At 35.7% G+C, this 6,351-nt stretch overlaps 1 protein-coding gene across 1 annotated transcript in view; it reads left to right on the forward strand.

Annotated features, from left to right (window-relative positions):
• Positions 1-6,000, forward strand: part of NDFIP1 (Nedd4 family interacting protein 1) — a 49,367-nt gene extending 43,367 nt beyond the window's left edge. The window contains exon 8 of the mRNA XM_065918797.1: positions 4,956-6,000. The gene's annotated coding sequence lies outside the window, so the exon portion shown is untranslated. The remainder of the gene's footprint in view (positions 1-4,955) is intronic.
• Positions 6,001-6,351: the final 351 nt, after the last annotated feature.

Genomic DNA, 6,351 nt, shown 5'->3' on the forward strand with positions numbered 1-6,351 from the left:
AAGCTGAGAGCATTCTCAAATATCTTGAACATTAAGCCCATTTGCAGTGGAACCTTCGAACACACAGAGCAGCCCTTTAAACCCAGTCACGTATTGGCTCAACACAAGGCTGATTCCATGTGAGCCTGTGTTTGCTGTTGGGTTATTTCATAGTTTTTGTAAGTAATCACATGCTAAGAGTGGAGTTTTCGGTTTTGAAGATTTGTTGTGGTCTTAGGGTACAGAGTAACATTCTCAGTTTTGAAGATTTCATGGTAGTCTCAGAATATGTGCTTCTAGAAAAGAAAACATCGTATTTAATTTGCCAGATTGTGAGAGGGTGTTGAAAGTCTTTAAGCAACAGAATAATACGATAACTTAAGTGAAATAAAAATGTTTTCAAGCATGGCATAATAGTAATAACTAATATTTGTCAACTTTTCAATATGTCAGATACTGAAATAAGCATTATACATGTACTCGTACATATACATGTACAATGTGCTTGTATAAGCAACAAAAGGTTATTAGTGACAGATAAGTTCAGATACATGCATGGTAGAGTATATTCATAAAGCATTCTTAAAAAGTTAAAGCATGTAAAGAACCTAGGTTCTTTTGGTTAAAGTCAGTTTCTTCAAAAGAGTGTGTACTTTTATTTGAGAGACAGTTTTAGTCTTTATATTTATGACTGTTTTTTTTTTTTTTTTTCTTCAAGAAAAGGAATGTTTTATTACATGTTTAAAATGTCCTGAGACATGGTGTGTCCTGAATTTGAATTGGGTTACATAGTCTGGGTGCAGATGGACATTGACACACTCACCTGCGCCCTAACCCCTGTGATGTATCTGTTACATCCTGACTTTAAGAAGCTTGTCAGATGTTTTGTGTGGTTTTAGTAGTTTTATGTAGTTACCGTTGTCATCTTTTTTCTCCTTCTGTATGTCTGATTATAATTTATAGTTACTTCTGATCCTTAGCTTTAACTCTTACCTACCGTAGGTTCAAAGTTAAGTCTTTGGGGGTAGTCACAGTTCTCCTGATGATGAGCTTCTGAACCCCCCTCCACATTTCCCCTCATCCATTGGTGCCCACAATATCCTGAGAGGACAGATCCCTCCCTCCCTCTCTGCCTTCCTTCCTTCACAGATTCTGTAGATCTGGTGTATTGGTGGCTTTGAATTTCTAAATGAATGAGGCCACACCTCTGTCTGGTCACTTCATTCTTCTGGTCGAAGGCAACTTCTGGCTTCATTAGGGGATGCATACATTCTTTATCTTGCATCTAATACAGGACAGGTTGATGTGACAATAGAAGTGGAGAGAAAGCCTGAACTTTGCAGTTTTCCTGTATTGTATTGTTAGGGACTTTGAGGATTTTTTTGGTAAAATTTGTTGTTATTGTTTTGACTTCCTAAAATTTCTGAAATGTTTTATGGATATATTCTAAATGTTAAAACAATGCATATTTAGAGTTATCATTTGAAGTAGGTAGCCCTTAGTTAAGCAGTAATGCTGTTGGAGCTGTGAAGGGGTGTTATAGATCTGTTATTCTCTGTGTTTTGGAGTCAGAAGCATTACAACACTTTAGGAGTTGTCGGAAACTTAGAGGTGTTTCAGTGGAGGGCATAATGGGGTCTCATTGCTTTCCTGTCTGACTTTGATATCCTAGTTGATTTGAAATCATCCCTCACATGCCTAGAGGACTCAGAGCTCTAAATTAGGGGTTTAGAGACTTAGAGCAGCATTTAGAATTTTAATGACTTCCTTACTAATTTTCAGCATCCTCAGAAGGAATCCACAAAGCTATAATATCCCATGGGACTGAATTTCCTTTATTCATTGACACAGGTAGGAACTGTCCATCCAGAACCAGAAATAGAATGTTTTCTTTCTCTAGTTCATAGGAAATTTAGTTTAGTTTGAAGATGTGGTAGAAAACCATCATGTAAGATATGAAGATTTTCTTTCACTGAGACCTCTTACTTTCTTTACTGGAGGTATCACTGGTTAAAAGCTAGCTGTGGGCTTACTTTTGCCAGAGAGCCACAGATAGGAAATTGCTAAAATAACTTTGCTGTAGAGAAAAATAACTCAATTCCCATGCTAAGGTCTGGCATTGTACTAGAAAAATGTATGAGGATAGTGACTTTTCTAGTTAGACTGCCCAAAATATAGTGTACACACACACAAGGCTGCCCAAAATATGGGATACACACACACAAAATACATACACACCTTGAAATACCCTCAAAAGATCTTCTTTCTTACCAGCCATAATAGGTATTATAAAAGCTGAACACTAAAGCTCATATACTATTATCACAGGGTAGCTCTCGGGTTCCCTTCTGGAGCTCATTTAAGCTTATAAAGGAAATCTGGTTTCCTGCCTCACAGCAAGGAAAGCCAAAAGACACTGCTAGAGCTAGGCACAGTGGCATCAAGAAGTGTGTGACTATGAGGAAGCAGGAAAAACAATATGTTCCTTCTATGTTGTATGAAAAGAAACATACCTTTTAGAAACATCTTTATCTGAAATGGTCAAAAATATAAAGTGTCCATACTTTATCTTATTTACCAATTAACTGGAAAATAAATTTCATCAGGTCCTACTTCCCTTGATGCTGCCAGATAATTGAGGAGTTAGCTATACATAGTAACTATAAGGCGGCAACACAGTTAACCTGATTCTAACTCTACTCCAAAAGTACTTGTATATGCAAAGTATAATGGATCTTAAATTTGATACCTTAACTACTTCTGAAATAGGAGAGGAAGAAAGTTTATAAGCCCTGACAGCATTAATGAGATGGGGCCCTTCATAATTAGTGATTGCTGTGATCTGGTGAGTTATACATTCTAGGCATCAGATATCTTCTTACCTTTTTTGCATATGATGATAAATGTTTTCATTTTCTTTTTTTCTATAATCTTCCCCCTCCTCCTTAATACATCTTTATTTCCAGTTCACCTCAAGTTAGTTTGACTTATTTGGGCTGTGTTGTAAAGTACCAGTACAGAAGAAAATATTTCCCGTGGAATTTTTGCTTAAAAAAAATCACACAGGGTCCAAGAAGGAATCGCGTAGGCTGCTGTATTCCCTTGTTTCTGAAGTGATCTGATCTAAAGTTTAGTGGTGATATTCACAGTCCCGAAAACCTGTCTCTTTTCCAGTTTACATTCCATCATTGTTTTTGTAGCAACCTGTGAGTCAAATTGATCTCAACAGGCCTCTGAGTCGTAGAGAGCAGTGAATACCTCTATAGCAGTCTTTTTCATTTGGAGTTTGTATGGTGAATGAGATCACCGATTAGTAGACCTATCTAGGACCTTTTAATGAATTTTTTTTAATACTGGAGAATAGTTGATTTACAATGTTGTGTTATTTTCAGGTGTACTACAAAGCGATTCAGTTATACATACACATATATCTATTATTTTTCAGATTCTTTTCCCATATAGGATATTACAGAATGTTGAATAGTGTTCCTTCTGCTCTACAGTAGGTAGGATCTCTTAATGGATTTTTTAGTGTCTTTTGGGTGGCTCTGACTTTGAGGGATCTGCAAAAACTAACTTATCTCCATGCACATAGCGTGAACTAAGTGACCTGGTAGTTATCTGGACTGTATCTCATATTCTTGCAAAACTCTAGTGTTTTGACCTAATAGTAATTATTATATCAATTTTTATTTATTAATGGTAACTGATAAAACTGAATTTACCTAGACTTGTAATGAGTCTAACTAGCCTCATTGCAGAAATCTATTTGTCATCTGCCTACCAGACAGATTTTATTTTTGGTTCAACTTGGCTTCAAGAATCCTTATATTCCTGTGTCTTTGTCCTTGCACATTCTGAAATCTCCCTAAAGAAAAGTTGCTCTTAAATCAGTATCATTGGTTTGCTTCAGATCAAAACACCAACTGAATTTGGAGTTTGGGAAAATATTAATGTTCAAAAAGAATATGTTGATTTCTTCCAGATTTGTAGCTTCTCTGCATCTTGTCAACTTTTTAAAGATGTATGCAGTAGTCTAATCAGTCTATAAAAGGGCTGCTTGTGGCTTTTACAGTAATTTTGAAAGATGGAAGAAGGGCCTAGGTATGAGCCCATCCAACTTTCACTTGGTGTAGGGTACCACAACATAGTTTCTCAATAAGCTTTTGTTAAGTGTTAATATAGCTCTTTAGAGTATTTTTTTGGCACTAATATAGGGAGTTATTTGTATTTTTTCCATGAGAACCAAACCAGTTTATATGCCAATACAAAAATTCATCAAAGTGTTACATGAAAATTGCATTTATAATCAATGAACATCATTTTGAGAGTATTTATTTGAGTCATGTAAATTGCTTTATAAAATTGGGGCTGCATACACTTTTTTTTGTCTACCAGAGATACCTCCCCCAAATTACAGTAACTTTTTTCCCCTAATTATTGGGAAGAAGTACCTGCGGTTCCTGTGAGTTTACATCTGCTTTCTAACTTTGCTGTGCTCCAAGGATAGCATGACATCACTGGCATCCTTATTGGAAATCTTTCATGTGAGATCTGGCAGAACTGGCAGGGTAAACAGCTTCAAGTGTGTTTGGAAAATTGCCTACGCATTTGGATTCTGTTGTCTCTTTGTCCCCAAGTTTCAGTCATTGCCGTTGGTGTTAAGTGTGGGATGAAGTGCTCCTTGAATTCTGTTCTTGTGTTAGGTTGAGAGAGAGAGAAAACGATCCCTGACCTCGTGGGATTTATAGAAAGCATTTAAGTCTTTCCTAGTTCTGGAGACCTTGATAACTTTAAGAACCAAAAATGTAATGTTTATTGAATACTATGATGTCAGTGTATAGTAATCTTAAAGCTATGTTAAAATGTACTTCTTATGTCTCCAAACATCCTGCCTTCTTTTGTGACTACATCCTTCTTTTAGCCAAAATAACAACCTAACCAGAGTTCCAATATTCAATATCCTTCTCTGGCAGATGTTTTCTGGCGAAGGCCTTCCTGCATTTATGAATTCTCTCCCAAGAAGCAAGAGAACACCTGCAGGAAGTGAATCAAGATGTGGAACACAGAGGAATCATCACCTGCTTTAAAAAATAAAGTACTGTTGACAAAGATCATTTCTCTCTATTTGTTCCTAGGTGTAAAATTTTAATAGTTAATGCAAAATTCTGTAATCATTGAATCATTAGTGGTTAATGTTTGAAAAAGCTCTCGCAGTCAAGTCTGTGATGTATTAATAATGCCTTATCTATTGTTTGTAGTCATTTTAAATAGCATGAGCCTTGTCCCTGTAGTCAGTAGGGGGCAATCTTGCTTTTATTCATCCTCCATCTCAAAATGAATTTGGAATTAAATATTTTAGTGTAAGATATGTATAATGCTGGCCATTTAAAAAAGGGGTTTTCTCAAAAGTTAAAACTTTTGTTATGACTGCATTTCTGCACATAATCCATTTTGCTGTTAAAATTAATCTAGAAATTTATTTAATTGTACTGTGAACACCTGGAAGCAAAATCATAGTGCAAAATACATTTAAAGTGTGGTCAAGAATATGTTCTTAATTGGTAAAAAATAAGTGTTAATTTCTTATAGTCTGCATTCTAATTTTGCAGTACTTTATTCTGTGTTGTGTACCTAAGGGATTGTAAAGGTGTTGTCACTGTATAAAATAGAAAGGACAAGGACAAATGCAGCATAATTACTAATAAATTGCAATTCTCGACACTTTCTATATGATTGGAATCCCTGCCCCCTCTTTTCTTTTTCTTTTGTCTCCTGATGGTTAGGCCAGGGGCTAGAGTAGAGAGGGGATTAGGTACTAGGAGCAAAGAAAGATTTAGCTTGGAACTTTTGAGATGATCCCTAACATACTGTACTACTTGCTTTTACAATGTGTTAGCAGAGACCAATGTGTTATAAATGTAGAGTGATGTGCTTTCTGCCAAGTGATAATTCACCCTGGTTTGCTATGTTAAAGCTGTAAATACAACAGAACATTAATAAACGTCTCTTGTGTAGCAACTTTTGCTGTGGATTACTGTTTAATTTCTTGGTTTGCACTTATTAATTGCCAAGGCAGTTTTTTTCTAATCTTCATTCATATAGATACATACACAGTCATTCAATAAACACAAAAACTGGTCTTGGGCCAGTTTTTTTCTTTTTTAGCACAGGAAGTTTCTTTCGTATCATATTCAGTATATTCCTTAAAATGTATTAGTTCTTCAAAAGACGATGGGCTAAAATAAGGGAGGAGTTGTAGAGATTGTAAGTCATTCTGGGATTCCAATTATGCTTCATTTTTAGACATAGTCTTAGATAATTTATTTCCAGTGTTTTCTGCACGTTCCCTGCATTTGCCTTTTTTCTCAG

Source organism: Muntiacus reevesi, chromosome 1 (assembly GCF_963930625.1).
Source record: "Muntiacus reevesi chromosome 1, mMunRee1.1, whole genome shotgun sequence".
Taxonomy (NCBI): domain Eukaryota; kingdom Metazoa; phylum Chordata; class Mammalia; order Artiodactyla; family Cervidae; genus Muntiacus; species Muntiacus reevesi.